At 37.6% G+C, this 17,183-nt stretch overlaps 1 protein-coding gene across 10 annotated transcripts in view; it reads right to left on the bottom strand.

Moving 5' to 3' along the window:
- The window catches only part of ENOX1 (ecto-NOX disulfide-thiol exchanger 1), a 363,435-nt gene that overhangs the window by 45,517 nt on the left and 300,735 nt on the right, over positions 1-17,183 (bottom strand). The window lies entirely within an intron of this gene.

The raw sequence follows: 17,183 nt of genomic DNA, 5'->3' as shown, positions 1-17,183 counted from the left end.
AAAGAGATGCCTGGTACAGGGGCAGCAAAATAGAGGAAACGAAAAGGGCCACAATGTCTCACAAAAGCAAGTAAGCTGCAAGTAATGAACATATTAGAGTTTAAAAAATAACTCCTCCAAATGGAACAAGTCACAATACACAGAAGCAATGAAGGTAGCCATCCATTTTCCCTGTAGGAATGCAGTACAGCTTTTATATTGCTAAAACCCCCTAGAGACGCACCTCTGAAGGCCATTATTAAAAATGCTACTTAAAAATGATATTTAATATATCATAATAAAACCTATATGACAACAATTACACTGCAGTGCTACCAAGAAGTTCCATTCAAGAATGGTGCCCTACTATTTTTTGCAGAGACCAGAAGACAAAGGCTGTGCTACAATCTATTTTAATACAAAATGGAAACATCCCAAACAACCTAAAGTGGGAGAATAAGAATACAGGAGAGCTAAGTTTGTAATATTAGGCAGGATTCTCTGAGGTGTACAGTGCCTTATCAACATTATTACACACTTAGATGATCCTCCTAACCATTCATAGTAAGCAACTAACAACAGAGTCCCAGGTAGAAACATATCTTTAAATAAGGAAGATGCAACACATATAGCAACAGTGTAACAGAATATTAAATTGTCACAAGATTTAAATGAATTGATTACATATAAGAGTCCACTAACGGTATGACATTAAACACATGTAATTTAAAGGTACAAATAGTTGGTTCCTAACATTTGTGGACAGAAAGGTTAGCAGAAAAGGAGAATAAGTCAAAGAAAGACATCTGATGCAGGCTGTCCAGTTTATTCAACACTGGGTAACTGTTTCAAACAAAATCAGAAACATTCTTTGTTTTGACCTAACATAACTATAAGTTTAAGATATTTACATTTGAGTGCAATAAGATTAAAATATCTCTGAATTCAGATCAATGTCTCTTTTGATTCCAAGCAAATATCTATTATATAAAAACCTACAATAATTTACAATATTGCATTTATATTTATTATGTAATATATGAAGAAAGGCACTTCATTTAATATTAAAATAAAAATAGAGGAGAATTTGGAGGGGAGGGAATCTGCATTTTAAAAAGTAAACTTTTTCAAATTCTGCATAAATTTTTGCTACGAGCCCATTGACAAAGCTGATGAATGTAGTTTTAATTGAAAAAGAGAACAAGTTTGTTCATCTCAAGCCATTTTATGTTTAGTAGTTCAGATATTCATCTATAAAATCCCTCTGTGAGGCAGGCTAAAAAGCATCTTAGGACAAGAAGACAATGAATGCTGAAAACATTTATAGAAGAACTATATACAAGGAAGCTATATCAAAAGAAAACTATGACAACAATCTCAAATAACTACCTGTGCTGCAAGTAGAAGAAAATATTCCTATCTAAACAAACACAGCTGGAAATCAGCTCAATATTTGCTTTACAGCATTTTCACCGAGGGATGCAAAATGATACCTGCCAGCCTCAGAGAAGCAGCTGAAGGAAGATGAGACATACATAAGTGGGGAAAACCTTCCCATTGATATTTCAAAGACTTCCAAGAAGTTACTGTGAATTTTTTGTGCTGGGGTAGAAGTGTTATATACAATTTGGCAACAGCCTCAGTTGCAAGATAGACTCCCTTCAGTGGTCCTAGGCTACATCCAAATCAAAACGACACTATTTTTAAAACAAGAAGTGACTGGGTGATGAGAAATCCACTGAAGTCTAAGGGTATGCCCATTGAAGGATGTCTCAGAAGAAACAAGCCATTAACTTTATTTTTCCAGGGCATCTGTCTTGGATATTTAGGAGAGTGCTTTCTTTTTGACTAGTACTGATCTGTACCTTTTACTTTTAGCTGGTATTTAGTGACTACATTTAAACTAATACATAATAACATCCACTGGAGCCAAAGTAGAGTAAGTTTTCACAGGTGATACAAGGTAATTATACTCTTTTATGACCCACATCATGTCATAGCGCCTAGGAAATAAAGTTAACACCCCACATCTCTGAATGTATGTACGTATTGAGGATATTAGGGAGAATTCAGAATTTTCTACCAGTTCTAGTAATGCACACCTGCACTGTGTATTTATCATTAGATGATGCCCTAATAACATTGCAGTTAACATAAATGGCAGTCTACTAATTCATATACTGGGGACACACTGAGTTTAAAAGCATAGGCAGTAGGTTATATCAAGAGTCTGAAGAAATCTGAAAGTAGTATCTGAAAAACAAATGAGCAAACACTAAAAACAGTAACAGAAAACCTGCCTGTAAATTCAGAGCACAGGCTTTCTGTAGGTCCTCCTAGCAGAAATTTTTCTATAGATTTTATTTTCTATAGATTCTTCTATATTTGTATAGAAATAGATCATAAAAATGAGAACTTCTCTAATGTTTGTCTGCCTTCAGACTTCTGGTCTAGTCTCTTCAGCAGAATTTTTCAGAGGTTTTGAACTTTAACTGGTGTATTGATATAGTGAGGTGGATGAAATCAAAGAAAGAACACACTCCCAAACCTTCCTGACATGTGAGTTCTACTAAAGCCATTACCCTGATATCCTGACTTGTAAATAATGCTCCTTTTGATAACATCAACAAGAAAAGCATCAAAACCTGTCAAAATAATGGATATTATGGTAATTTTTTTCATCACTCCCATTGCAGAGCATTTTCAATATCAAAAAAAGCCATCTTGCAAGACCCAACTACTTCTTCAAAGAGTTTTGAGTTTGAGGGACTGAACAAATGTGAGTGGAGAGAAATAAGGACACAAAGTTCAGATCTATAAATACAAACAATAAAACTTATCCCTGGCCTCTAGCTAGCCTGCTTGTTTTTCAAATAGGTGAACTGTGAAGCAGTACAACCAGGGGAAAATCAGCAATGAAAATTGTTTCTGGAGGACCTGGAAGGGCATGAATTGTGTTTTAATGCTGTAGAAAACAGGGTAAGTTATGCAATAATGGTATTTGTTATTGGTAAGGAACATGATCTTTGCAGAAATATAGTGTGGATGGTCTTAGGAGATACAGTGAGTGGCATCACTGCCCATGGTAGGGGGTTTGGAACTACATGATCTTTAAGGTCCCTTCTATCACAAACCATTCTATAATTCTATGATTATAACTAGATGGGACCACTGGACCCTCATTCATTTTCACTCTATAAGGCTCTACTTAGTGCTCCAGCCCACAGGAAGTTTAATTTTGCGCTACAGTCAGAGGATCCCATTATGATCACGCAGTGGCAGGGTGTGTGTGAGGGGATGCCACAGACCTCTTGATGTGTATGGGAAGGTTGGGTTTGTAGGAGGTCTGTGAGGTGGTGGAAAGGAAGGCACAGCCCTCCTTGCAGATGGCAAGCTGGATGGCCTTTGAGGTGGAGTGACACACTGAGTAACTTTGAGAAATGCTAACCTATACCTCCAGTGCAAACTGTCACAGCTGACTCACTCTCTGTATTCTCTAATAGTTGTCAGCTCCTGGCAGAATGAGTTGAGGCCATTATTATCTGTAACTGCCCAGCTATAGATCCATGTATCTCACACATAACTTTTGTAAACACTACAATAAAAACTAAACTGAGAATAGATTTAAGTTAGATGTACTCTGTACACAGTTCAAAGGCATTTGGGAAAGCAACTCTGATGGGATCTTCAAAGAAGCTTTCTGGAAGAGTAAGACTAAGGTACACCTTGGTCACTTTGAAGTATCTTCTCAGCCCACTTTACAACAATGTCAGGATCCTGAGTCATCCAATATCTAAAGTGGTTTTAATCCACTGCCTTGAGTTCCCAGAGGACACTTTCTTTTCTTTACAGACAGTTATTAAATACCTGATCACCAGCATAAACAGTGCTCAGATGCCAGTGATGAGTGCGTAGAACTATGTCTGATATTAGAGAACAAAAGCAACATTGTTCCTGTATTGCATTCTTTAACAAATTGTTTCTCTTGTTTTGACAAAAATAGACTATGCCACTTGACTTTTTTTAAAAAAAAACACCCTTTGGTTAAAGCTTGAAAACAGCTAGCTAACTATCCTGAATGAACTCTAAAACCAGAATTAGAATTGTATAAAAATAAATAATTTGGGGCAATTACAAGCTAACCTAGCCACGAACAGTTTTTTCTTTCCCCCTTCAGACATAATGTAACCAAACAATGAAGCAATTTCCACATTATTTTCAAATGCTAAGCACACTTCACTTGAATGTCTCAGTACCTGCAAATTTAAACTCTGAGGGCACTAATTATCCTATACGAGGAGGGTTTATTGTCATTAATGTTACTGGGAGTTAGGCCCCACACACTGAGAGAGAGATTTACTCTTTTGTAAAACCCATTTTATTCAGGTGCAGTTGCTTCAAAGTCCTTCCCTTATCATGCAGCCCAAGTTCAATGCAGAGAAGCTCATTATACCAGTTACACTCATGATGATACCAGATGTTCAAATTGAATACTTACGAGAATTATTTTCAGGCTTCCTATTCACATAAAACTTGCTGGCAAACAATTAGTAAATGGAAGTATGCTGCTAAAAAAGAAAAAAAGAAAAAAAGAAGGAAAAAAAAAGGAAAGAAAAAAAAGGAAGGAAGCCTATGAGAAAGATGGAGAGTGACTATTTAAAAGAGCATGTAGTGACAAGACAAGGGAGAATGGCTTCAAATTGAGAGAAGGTCTAGATTAGATATTAGGAAGAAATTCTTTACTGTGAGGGTGGTGAGGTACTGGAACAAGTTGCCTAGAGAAGTTGTGGATGCCCCATCCCTGGAAGCGTTGAAGGTCAGACTGGATGGGGCTTTGAGCAGCCTGATATAGTGACAGATGTTCCTGCCCATGGCAGGGGGGTTGGAATTAGATGGTCTTTAAGATAGCTTCCAACACAAGACATTCTATGATTCTATGACTATGATTCTATGAAAAGCTGCATCACGTTTTAACTGCAATTTTATCTGTGAAGGAGCAAGATTCAGGATGGGAACAGTTCCAGGTATGGAGGAAGACATACAGCAATTGACAGGACTTTATTATACGGACTTTACAGTTTTTATGTGCTTATAAATATACACATTGTGTGTTGCCCCTATATTTATATTTCCCAGGCATGCCAAGGCATGCCTGCTTCCCTGCTCCCTGCTGCCCCGCTCCCCTCTCTGACTGGCCGGAGAAGCTGCAAAGAGGAGGCAGCCACCATTCACCCTTTCCTTCTCTGGTTCCTCCCACATTCCTCCTCCTTTTGCGTGTGTCCCTATCCTGATTTGTTCCCCTGTTTGTCTGTCTCATGCTCCACCCCATGTTCTGGCACTTTCCCTGCCTGAACTGATAAAAAATCCTGTGCAAGCCTCAATAAAGCATTCCATCTGCACTCCTACCTTGTCTCTGAACTCATCAGTGCTGTGTCACAGCCCCCTCCCCCCTCAGACTATGGCATTTATCCATCCCATCCAGTATAGATCTCTGTCACATTTGAGAAATCATGCCATTTGTCTGAAGAGAGATTTTCTAAGTTTATAAAACTTCTTCCTGCTTAGAAGACATCAGCAATATCACTGCTCTTTCCGAGGTTTACTACACATGTGGCTCACTAGCAATTTATGAAGGCTTATTATTTCTTGTGCAATGAAGTATATCTCTTTGCAAATAGCAGAGAAGGTGTAAGGAAAGGGAGGGCTGATTATTGTCCAGCTGGGACGAGTAACAAAAAGTTGTAGGCAAATACTCATTCTGCAGTGGACTAAAAATTCCCCAGAGAGCACTGCCACCAACTCCTGTGGTGTTATGATGAGTCTCATGATATCTGACGTTTTATTTAAAGCCCTAGAGAGATCATTAACCGAAAACCTCTGCTTTAAGTTTCTGGAATAGTGGCTTGCAAACTTTCTAGACTGTGGATCAGTATTGGCTCTTCCTATTTCACCATGCTCTCACAAACTGACTTTTAATTAAAAACACTAGCAAGGCAATTTAATCTTGCTGTTTTAGCCCATCCAAGGAATAAAGATGTAGACTACTTACTACAGTCTTGCAAGTGATTATTGACTCCAGTGATCAGTTTGGGAATATTGATCTAGATCTCATGGCTGCAGAAAACAATGATCCAACTTCCTCCAAATAGCTGCAAAGGTGGAAGGCTAATTTCCCTCTTTAAGCCAATCTTTATACCCCTGTCTTTATATCTTCCTCTCTTTTACCTCCGCACTGGCTCTGTTCAGTCAGTTCTTAATGTATGAGTCCATCTAGTTGTTCATTTGTAATTCCCACTTACCCAGGTAAATTGCAGCACTAACTGTTTTGGACTTTTCCTACAAAGATATCACATCACGTTACTGAGAGGAATATTTAGAATTTGGAAGAGACTACCTTGTTACAATAATATCAAAGCCTGATACATTTTAGGTCTATTTTACTTGACAGCATCTCTTTGGAGAACAGGAATCTACATAGCTTGTAAATGATATTTTGACAGTTGCTAGCTAGTCTGCCCCATTGAGACCAGTTTCTCCAGGTTACCTCTTTAAAGCAAAGGTCCCTTTTAAACTCTACATTTTGGGCTGCACTTCTTCTACTGCCACCCATGATATGTACTAAGCCCAACTGACTTGGTGTGTATATAAGTTGAGACAGGAAAGAGAAGAGTTGGCTTTGCACAGACAGCTATGATGGTTGGACTTTAGGTGAGTTGGTTAGGAAGAAAGCCATCACAGGAACATATAGGCATATAAGTGATCAAAAATACATGCAATTCTCAGATATTTTCAAAATTCAGTAAAACTACTTCTTTTCTCTGCTTATTACTGTATTTGATTTGTGATGAAGTGAATTTTTCTGATACTTTATGTTTACTGATAACTGCTGCTGAGTTAAATATAATTAATCAAGTATTGAATATCTTCTAGTGGTTCTACTTTTTTCCTAATTGAGAAATAGGACTATTACAGCACTTTTACAGAGACTGTGCTTTAAAGATTCTAGCAAAGAAGTTGCTTTTTCCTCTAATCAATATTAAAAAAATTGCTGCATTTGTGTAACACTAAAAATGAACAGAGGAAATCTTAGTCTCGAAGGTGAAGGAATATGTTCACTCAAATAAGAAAAGTGTTGGTTACTAGGGAGATATCAAGTGGCATTGATGACCATCTCCCGTATCAGTAATGAAAAATGTTGTTTGTATTAATGGTGCTTTGCAACTGAGGGGACAGACATTTGAACTCTGCATAGCAGAAGAGATGCTGATGAATGCTGTTTCATATGCTATGTTCATCTTATATATATTGCATAAATTGATTGCATGTATGTGTGTACATATGATACATAAATCACTTGGGATATTTAAGGATTATTTTACATAGGTGGCCCACTGATGGTTACTTCTTAGGAGTCAAAATGCTTGCTATATTTTTACTCAGACTTAAACAATAAATACTGGCATTTACAAGACACATGGCTGCATCACTGCTGTTGGCATTTGAACTAGGAATTGCATTCAGACCCAGTGCCCCTGCAACAACTCAAAAAAAATAATCTGTAGGATTTATGAAGAAAATGCCATTGCTACTTGGAAACAAACTTGACAGTGTGCATGTGAATCCCTCAGTTTGTCACATTCATTAGGAAGAAAGGGCTGATGGGAGTGGTTTAAATGACTGTGGTGGTTTGAATTGTTCTGATTTATAATAGGAAAATTTTCTTCATAAATGTAAAGTGCTTTCTATAAATGTGAGAATAAACCACTTTTGTACAAAATTCTACTGCACCTTAAATTGCAGGAGAGCATTTATCCAGCTATCTCTCTGATCTTGTACTGAATTGGAGGGCTGAGTTAATTATTCCTTTAAAATTGTACATAATACTGAAATACTTGCTCAGTTACTTCCACCTCAGATAAAAATGGATCTTAAATACGAGAATACATTTTTACCCCTTTATTCCTTAGAAGACATAAGCAAATGATGGCATGAAGCTTCTAATTTTTTGACTCTTACATTCAGAGACAGCATTTCTTGAGCTATTTATCCCTTACGTGAATGGAAGGGTGATCAGAAGAGCTGTATCTGCAAGCCAAAATCTCCTTTTCTCCCCTCCATTCTGCCTTCAGGATATGCCGTATATGCAAGTAGAGACCACTGTGCTTTTCCGCAATTTAACATGTTTAGTAGGAATTTTCTCAGCTTCTGACAAATCAAATGTGTTGCAAACTTGCAGATGAGAGGCTTAGTTAGAGAGCTTAGTTAGCTACTTCTGGGCCTTTCAGAAAACACTGACCAGCAGGGAGTATCTTGTGGGATCAAGGTCTAACAGCACAGACATCTCAAAATCTTTTGACAAAACATGATGAGACAGATAGGACTATCTCATAACAGAACAACATAAGGAGAGTTATTGCTTTTTATCATGTTCTTCCTTGACAGTTAAAAATGCTCACGTCTCCAGAGCTCAGACAAATTTAAGAGGGAAGACAGTCTGTATCTGACACATGACAAAGAAGCAATGAAGAAACGTGTTATGAACTAGCAACCACCCAAGTATCTTCAGAGAGATATGAGGATGATACGTGAGGTGGGCACTTGGCAACTGTAGAAGCAGCTCAGCAATCACCAGATAAGAGTGCTGTACAGACATGCGTGCAAAATTCTTGCACTTTATGAAATGTGCAATTCATCAAATATTTGGAAGGATGAATAAATAAAAACACTGCAAACTATTTTGCCCATTGAAGGGCAAACAACAAAAAAGGCAATTAGAATTCCTAATTAAAAAAACCAAAACAAAACCAAAAAACACCACCAACAAAATGAACCACCTGTCTGTATGCTGGTGTTCAAGGAGTCACATGCTGAAATTAACCACAGAACTGGAATAAAATGGTATGTTATCTAGTTCTTTAGTCTGTCATTTCAAATCCTAGAGGACAGTTCTTTGTTTTCTCTTCTCTCTGCCATGAATCTAAATCCAAGTAAGACTAAAAGAAGATCACTCATCTCCAAGCAGCTTTGAATCCACTTGGCTTTCAACTTCACCAAATCCTACAACATACTGGTCACAAAAATGCTATACTATGGATATGTGTCATAAGCAAGAAGCTTATTTTCTTGAGATGGCTTTTAAACCTAAACAAAAGAGCAGAATATCCTGAAGCTCCTCTGAATCTAAGATTCATTCACCAAAGTAAAATGGCATCACTAATTAGCAGTAGTTTGGGAATTTCTGTGGCCACCCAACTTTAAGAATAAATTCTGCTGCGTGTGTTTTTTACTCCTGGCACACAACCATGTCACAGACTGCCAGTCAGCTGGACACACAAGAAAGAAGCTTCATGCTTTGAAAAGGAAGCTTTTAATGCTTTGGAAGCTTCAGCTAGCCTTGCATGTCTCATGACATAATGACACTCCCTAAACCTGCAATTATGAGCTTAGATGCTTGTACTGATATTGCAAAAACTCTGCTTTCTGATCATTATCTTATCTGACATGTTAGAAATGGCTGATGATGCTTGGATATAATGATGGATAAGAAGGCTCCTAAATCTCCACCTCAAGCAGTATCTGCAAGCTTCTCTAATGTGCTGGGGTGAAAATGGCTTCTAAAAACAACAGGGTGTAAAGGGCAGCGCAGTTGAGAAAATCTAAAATCAAGATCTTAGTTTAAACACTAATAGAAATGATCTTTCAGAGAGTTTTTCAAAGACTTCTTGGAGGTTAGAAATAGTGTTAGGCTAAAGTCACTCTTGAAGGAATCCGTTCATTGTGCTATGTTCAGAATCAACTGCCTTCACTGTTATAAATAGGGCTCATTCTCTTGAAGACTAAATATGAAAGAAAAAGCACAAAAGTTTTATTTTGGAGAGGGCGATATAAGGAAGGTCACTTTATAGAAAGCATGAAAGGTAATTTAGAGAAGAATGCTAATACCAGCTATATCAGATTGTGAGGAAGCTGAAAACAGCATATGTTCTAATATTGTCTTTTATTGATTTTGCTGCCAACATCCCACTTCAACAATGTTACAGCCGCACTTCAGGATTCTTAATGGAGGGGGATGGAGAAAATCAATATACAGAGCTTGCTTCTGCTTCCATTGAAGTCAATACGAGTTTCATTATTAACTGCAATGAGCAGAGGACAGAGTTCAGACTGTTTCATCACTTTGTGTTTGTTTATTCTTTCCCTTTTTATTTAACCTCCTAAGGGGCAATGTGTATTTTTATCCTATATTTTACAAAAGTCCCATTTAAGTAGGGCAATCCCCTATCAAACTGTAAGTTTACACATTCAGAAATGATGCCCTGCTTTATGAAACCTAATGAAAAATTATAGCCTGTATCCTGAACCGGGAAAGTAATAATAAAAGATATAGGATTTGAAATAAATTCTAATAACAAAATAATTTCTTTCTTAAAAATATTTTCATTCTGATATAAAGCAAATAAAAGCAGTTTAGCTTTCACTGACTTGTAAAATATTACTTCCAATATGCATTGTTTTCTCTATTACAAATAGATAGGATGCACCTGAATCTTTTCACTATTATATTAATGCTATTTACACAAAATGAAATATGCTTAAATTATCTCCAAAAATTATAAGCATCATCTTTATTCCAACAACATGCTGTTAATTTTGTTCTAGCACGAATGCAAAACATATTTTAACATGCTGTCAAAATGAGACACTAAGAATGTCAATAAAATAACACTAAAATAAATGTAAATTTAGATTGCTGTCACAAGTGCCTGCTTGGTTTTGTGAAGATGTTAGGTTGCTATAGCATTTTCCATAGCAACTTTGCATCTTATTACATAAATAATCCCTCAGTGTCCTTAAAGCTTACTAAAAACAGGATTAAATCTATTCTCATATGTAATGATCCTGCATAAAATCTTATCAGTATGAAATACCCAGAAAATATGGTAAAATGTAATCTAGATAATAGTATTTCTGGCAGCTGAAAAGCATCAAAGTGCAACAGACTTGTTTCATAGTAAACAGGACATCCTCCTAAACCTCATGATAGGAAAATGCCTTTGAAGCGTCTGTTTCCTCTAAAATTTGGACGTTAGATTAACTCCTTCACTGCTGCATCCACAGGACCACATAGATGTTCATCCCAGAGTCTATGTGTTGTACATGATCCAGAGGAACTGGCCCAGTACCTGGGACAGGAGGAAGCTGTTTTTATTACCCAGGGAAGACAGGTTGGGCAACTACACTCAGCCCTGATTCATCAGGATTTTTCTCTTAAATTCAGCTGCACGAGAAGCACTATTAGAGCCAAATGGACTTAAAACCAGGGGCATAAAATTAGACCCCTGCCTACATGCTTCCTGAACTTCAGGCTGTTTTTGTAAAAGCTGTGGGAAAAATGGAATGCATTTTATGGCACAAAATTGGAACCTGCCTGATGATAACAGCTCTGAACTGGCATAATGTGGAAGACACTAGAGCAAGACCTTCCCCAGCACAGAGAGAATAATCATCTTGTGCTGCTTTCTAGTGATCATCCCTGATGGTCCCAGGGAGCAAAGCTGATTGTCTGCTAGGCCAAAGCATTTCCATTCAAAGGGAAGTTACTCTGCTCACAGAGCTCAAAGGGGTTGTTCAGCTGTCCTCTCTGGACAGAGAGAGGACTGTGTCAGTACAGTGACAATTCAGAGCTTCACATTTTAAATGCCTTCTTTTCTTTGAGATTGCTTCTAAAACCTGGTTAATAGCTTCTATTAACAGGGTTTACTTTCCTCTTCATATGTCTTTCTATGCTTATCAGGGCTGATTATGACACCAGCAGCTGATGGCTTTGAAATGGTACCAATTTATTCAAGGAAAAAAACCTATGCTAGCCCATTAATTTTTAAAGCAAATACATTTTGTTATTTTATGTTATCTTTATCAATAAGTGTTTAAAATTAAAATGGGCAAATTATGGGTTTGTTAAATACCAATATCACTTTCACAATATCTGACACCAGAAAGCTATGAGATGGAGAAGTAATAACAGAAAAATAAATCAGGCTCTTGTTTAAAACAAAATCTCCCATAAACCCAAAAGGTTAGACTTACAAGAAGGGAAGGGAGAAATATCTGATGACTGCAATCAGGAGGAAGATGATGATCTGACATGAGATCTGCCTTGACACTTATCAAGTTGGAAAAAAAGAAAGAGAAAGCTCAGTTCCACACAGCTGGGGCTCAGCAATTTCTATTCAAAGTTTTAACAATCCATATAAAGCTTTCCTACCAGTTTAATCCACCTATAAGACACAGTTTCTATTCCATGTGTGCATCATTGCATTCACAAAAGACTTAGAGAAAGAAAAACGAGGATTAAATTCCAGAGAAAAGATGAATAAGCATCACACAGATCACTTTGGTGTTGTTTCAGGCTTTCCTTGAAAACTTGCCAGGCTTGCAACTTTCAAGACAGGCTTACAAACAATATCCCAAAGTCTGTTTTATACTGTGTGGACCAAGGTGTGATTTTCAAATACTGACTTTCACAAGGCCTTATACTTTTTGTGAGATGGACTACCCACTATTCAGCCTGTTCCTTATGACAAGTGACTTAGCTGATGCTGCAAACAGGACAGATCAGTTCAGGAGAGCATTAAAGATCCAGGCTACCAGATCTTTAATTCAAGAGAGAAAAGCTTCAATGTTTGACACCTATTTTAGGTATGTTTCACAATCCTGTCATAGAGCATGTCCTTCCTAACTTGGAAAGCAGCAGCGATCTTACATGTTCAGATTGGATTTGTACTACATAACTTGCAATTTATTATTTGTGCACAGTTCCTGTGATGTTATTAAGCTACTTCATAACAGGTAATATAATGGTGGTGAAATGCTCCAGGGGTCCAATGAGAAGGCTATTGCAAGTTTGTTGAGCTGGAGAGAGCCCTGTACCAAGAAACTTATTCACCTGGACAGAACAGTCAGTGGCTGAATGAAACAAAGAATCATTTTCTCCATCTGATAATAGAGAACTGAGATAACAGAAGTTCAATGATTAGTCCAGGCAGGAGACATGTAGTGAAGCTGGGATTTGGGCTAGAGCTCTGGGATCCCAGTCAAAAGCCTTAATCAGATAACTATTCTTACTGCAAGCACAGTGCATTTTGTTCTTTTCCACAGTGCCAGTTGCAGTTTGGAGTTGCTAGAATTAATGGCACATTGTCGTGAACTGCAAAAGGAAGAGATTAACCCACCTCCCCTTACAGTAGAATTACAGGTGCCTTCTAGGCATCAACCAAACTTCAGCTCTTCTCTACAACACACATCTTCACTAATTCTTAAAATTACTTTGGAGGCTTTTGCATGTGATTCCTTTCTCCCAATGCCAGCAGGTGGGAGAAGAAGGATCCATAAATCCTGATAATTCTGAAGATTTTTGTATATCCTCTAGACTCTAGCACTGAATCTCCTTTTTGTCCCTCGAGCTAACGCTTCAGTAGCTGCGCCTTGACTTTAAAATATATTAACTGGGTTGCCAATCATCATTATTATTTTTTTCTTAGCAATCTCCCAGCTTTACTTCAGCAATCCTCTTGTCCCTTTCAAACTCTAAAATCCACATTGCAGAAAAATCACTATTTAAAGGCTGAATTTTGAAAAAAACCCAAAAAATTAAAGGAGATTCTAAAGTAATAGTTGATCCCGCAGGTGAGATTCACTCAGTCTCAGGTCAGCCTTGTGCCAGCTTTCCTTGTAATGCAAAGGACCTTTAGTCTGTGAAACCATGTGTATTTCCTATAAACCAAACACATAGGATAGTTCAACCATCTTATTGGATTTCCTAGGGGGTTCCTTGGGGTGTCCTTGCAGCAGTTTGAGAGGCTTTCCAACATAACCAACAAGTAGCGAAGCCTTCCTTTTCCTTGAAGATTCAACTTGCATACGAAAAAGTAGGGTACTGATTAAACCTGGGGAGAATGACCTGTAAAACACCTGGATTAGCAGAAGGTCTTTGTGCAGGAGGCAATGACAAAGCCCTGAAATATGGACTAGAGGGTAGAAGACAGGTTTAGAAGACTGGAGGTCCCAGTTCTCATTCCAACTCTGTCTCCGAGTCACTGACATCAGTAAATCAAGTTAATAAATGACTAGGAGAAGCAGGTTAAAGAAGAGGATTTGAGTCTAGAAAGGAGTTACACACTTTGCCACAAGTTCCTGTTGTGTTGCTCTGCATTGCTGCAAGACCAAATCTTCCCAAACAAACTGTAATTAACAGATTTCTAATAGGTGCTGTGACTTGATCACTTACATGACTGAATATCTAGCAGGACTTGAAGAAAAATGCAAATGATTCTTAGCAATAGCTCTTTCACCTTCTACCCCAAATCCTCAGATCTTATTGTGTAGTAAAGCCTCAGCTACCCATAACATTCCTCTGTGTTTCATCTGGGAGAGTTAATTTTTTTCCTAGTAGCTGGCACAGTGCTGTGTTTTGGATTTAGTATGAGAATAATGTTGTTAATACACTGATTTTTAGTTGCTGCTAAATAGTGCTTACTCTAAACCAAGAACTTTTCAGTTTCTGATGCTCTGCAAGTGAGGAGATGCACAAGAAGCTGGGAAGGCGCATAGCAGGGACAAGTGACCCAAATTAGTCATGTGAATATTCCACATCATAGAGTTACTGGTCTGCTCAGTATATATATTGAGGGTAGTTCATCAGAAGGGGCAAATTGCTGCTGGGGACAGGTGGCTGGGCATCGGTCAGCAGGTGGTGAGCAGCGGTATTTTGCATCACTTCTTTCTCTTGGGTTTTATATCCATCTCTCTCTCTTTTTCATTACTACTACTACTACTACTATTACTACTACTACTGTTGTTGTTGTTGTTACATTTTGTTCCATTATTAAACTGTTCTTATCTCAACCCACAAGTTATTATTTTTTTCTGATTTTCCTCCCCATTCCACTGGGCAGGGGGATTGAATGAGCAGCTGAGTCATACTTCGTTGCCAGCTAGCTTAAACCACAACACTCTGTAACCCAAAGTCCAGTAACTCTGGATAAGCATTCAGATACTGAAGTACTTTTTCCCAGCCTCAGGGCTTAGAGGTGTTGCACTGCATTTTGAAATGTTGGGGCTGGAATCCATCCTCTTTTTTCTCAAGGTTATGAATAGGTTTCTCTTCAGATATCCTAGGGGACAGTTTTCATTCTAACCAGTCCCAGTCTAGCTGTGAGAAGATGTGACATACACAGAAGAAATTATGCTGAGAGACTCCTGAAACTACATTTTAAGAAGACAGAATGAGGCCTTAGAACCCATTCTAAATTGTTGAATTAATTAAGCCTTCTAGTACTAGGGGTTACTTAACCAGGGGAAACAGTGAAAAAAGACCTGACACAGATATTGAAGCCTGGGGGAATCTCTGTTACTTGTTATAGCTTTGGGGATGATAACTTCCCTGAAGTCTTGTTCTCACTGTCAAGAAGGGTAGGCTGAAAAATAATGTCCTCAAGAATATTGTTGGAATGGCAGAACAGGCAGTCCAGAGCTCTGGAACCATCCAAATCAATTCATCGTGTCTCATTGCTTCACTCACTTTCAGATCTAGACTTTTAAACCGTTATGTGTGCGTGCTGTACTTGAAATGAAGAGGCACAATACCTTCTTTGTGTTATTCAAGCCTTGCTCTTCCCATGATTAAGTATTTAGACTAACATTTTAAGAAAAGGGGTGAAAAATAGAGTGCCTACATTTTCTTACTGTGTAGAATTGTTTCTTCGTGATAAAAGATTCTTTAAAAGACATTCTTTGTAGAACAGAGGTTACTGTCATTACAAATAGCCACTCCAGTTAGAAAAAGTAGTAGTTCTGAAATGACATACTCAAAAAGACAGAAAAAAAAAAAGAAAAAGAGAAGGCACCTAATACAAATAGTAACTTTAAAAAAATGCCAAGAGAAGGAAGGAAAATCATTTTTCTGTACATAAAAATAATAGTAAAAAAAAGTCCTTATCTCAGTTTATTTTCATTTACCAATGTTTTCTACCCAATAACTCTTGTGGTTTAACTCCAATTTTCCTCTATTGTCATTGACAGAAGAACCAAATACACTTCTTTAGTTGAGAGTGTAGTGTTGAAAGAAGAAAGCTATAACATTAATTTTAGAACTGGATGACTACATATGCAGCAGGATGGATCAACTCCATGGAGATCAAGAGGATGATGAATGATACAATGAACAATGATGGACAAGTACTCAAATGGATTCATATAGCTAAATTTTGATTTAGAATGCTACACAGTAGTGGGTTTGCTACTTTTATCACTCAAGTGCTCACATTGTAACAGTAAAAATACTGAAATTATTTTGGATGGAATGCTGTAGAAAACTCACATATCAAAGCTTTTGATAGAAATGTCTTTTTTCATGCAAGAAAACCAAACACACTTTCCAATTTGTGATGTTACAAAAGGAATGACCAGCATAGCCCTAAGCATGCATATGTTAAACCTGGTTGTATTGATAGGTGTGACAGTTCAAAACATTGTTGCTCCTCTTCTGGCATGCAGGCTGTAGGTATTTCTGGCTCTACTTTCCTGTTGTTAATTCTAATGACTTTCTTCCATTACAGTGGACACAGCTAAGGTAAGATGATTATACAGTCACAAAAATTGCTGACTGCAGTGACCTACTGTCTCAGCTCCAAAAACCTTCTTAAGTGTTGTCTGGAAAACCCAAATCCACACAATTAGCCAAGCAAAAATTAAGGCCACCCTTTACAGATTTTATTTTTGCATTTTTCTTCCAGGAAAAATATTAAATCTCCCTTCAAGAGAGATGTCACAGTAAAAAATTATTTGCTAGGATGACACTCCTTCCTTTGGTCTTTACTTCTGGAGTCTTTTGACCTCACAGAGCATCTTGTCACAGGAGGAGCCAAAGAGTTCTTTTCTATGTAAGCTTGAATTCACACTTTTTGACTAGCATAATAGGACTTGAAACAGTTTAATGGATGAAATTCTTTCCTTTCTTAATATAGAACCTGTATGCAAAGGATTAGATTAGAATTATCCTAATGGTGACTCTCAGTTTCTTTCCATATTACTCCTTCCTTCTTCATCTTCCTTAAAGTTCACTGCTGGATGGCAGTTTCCAGTCAAGCTTTGGCTTCAGCTCCTGTAAATTTTCTTTCTGTAGATGAGCATCTAAATAAGTAAAC

Source organism: Corapipo altera, unplaced genomic scaffold (assembly GCF_003945725.1).
Source record: "Corapipo altera isolate COAL_440 unplaced genomic scaffold, ASM394572v1 0, whole genome shotgun sequence".
Classification (NCBI taxonomy): Eukaryota; Metazoa; Chordata; class Aves; order Passeriformes; family Pipridae; genus Corapipo; species Corapipo altera.
The sequence above is the reverse complement of the archived record's forward strand: the minus strand, read 5'-3'. Positions and strand labels throughout refer to the sequence as shown.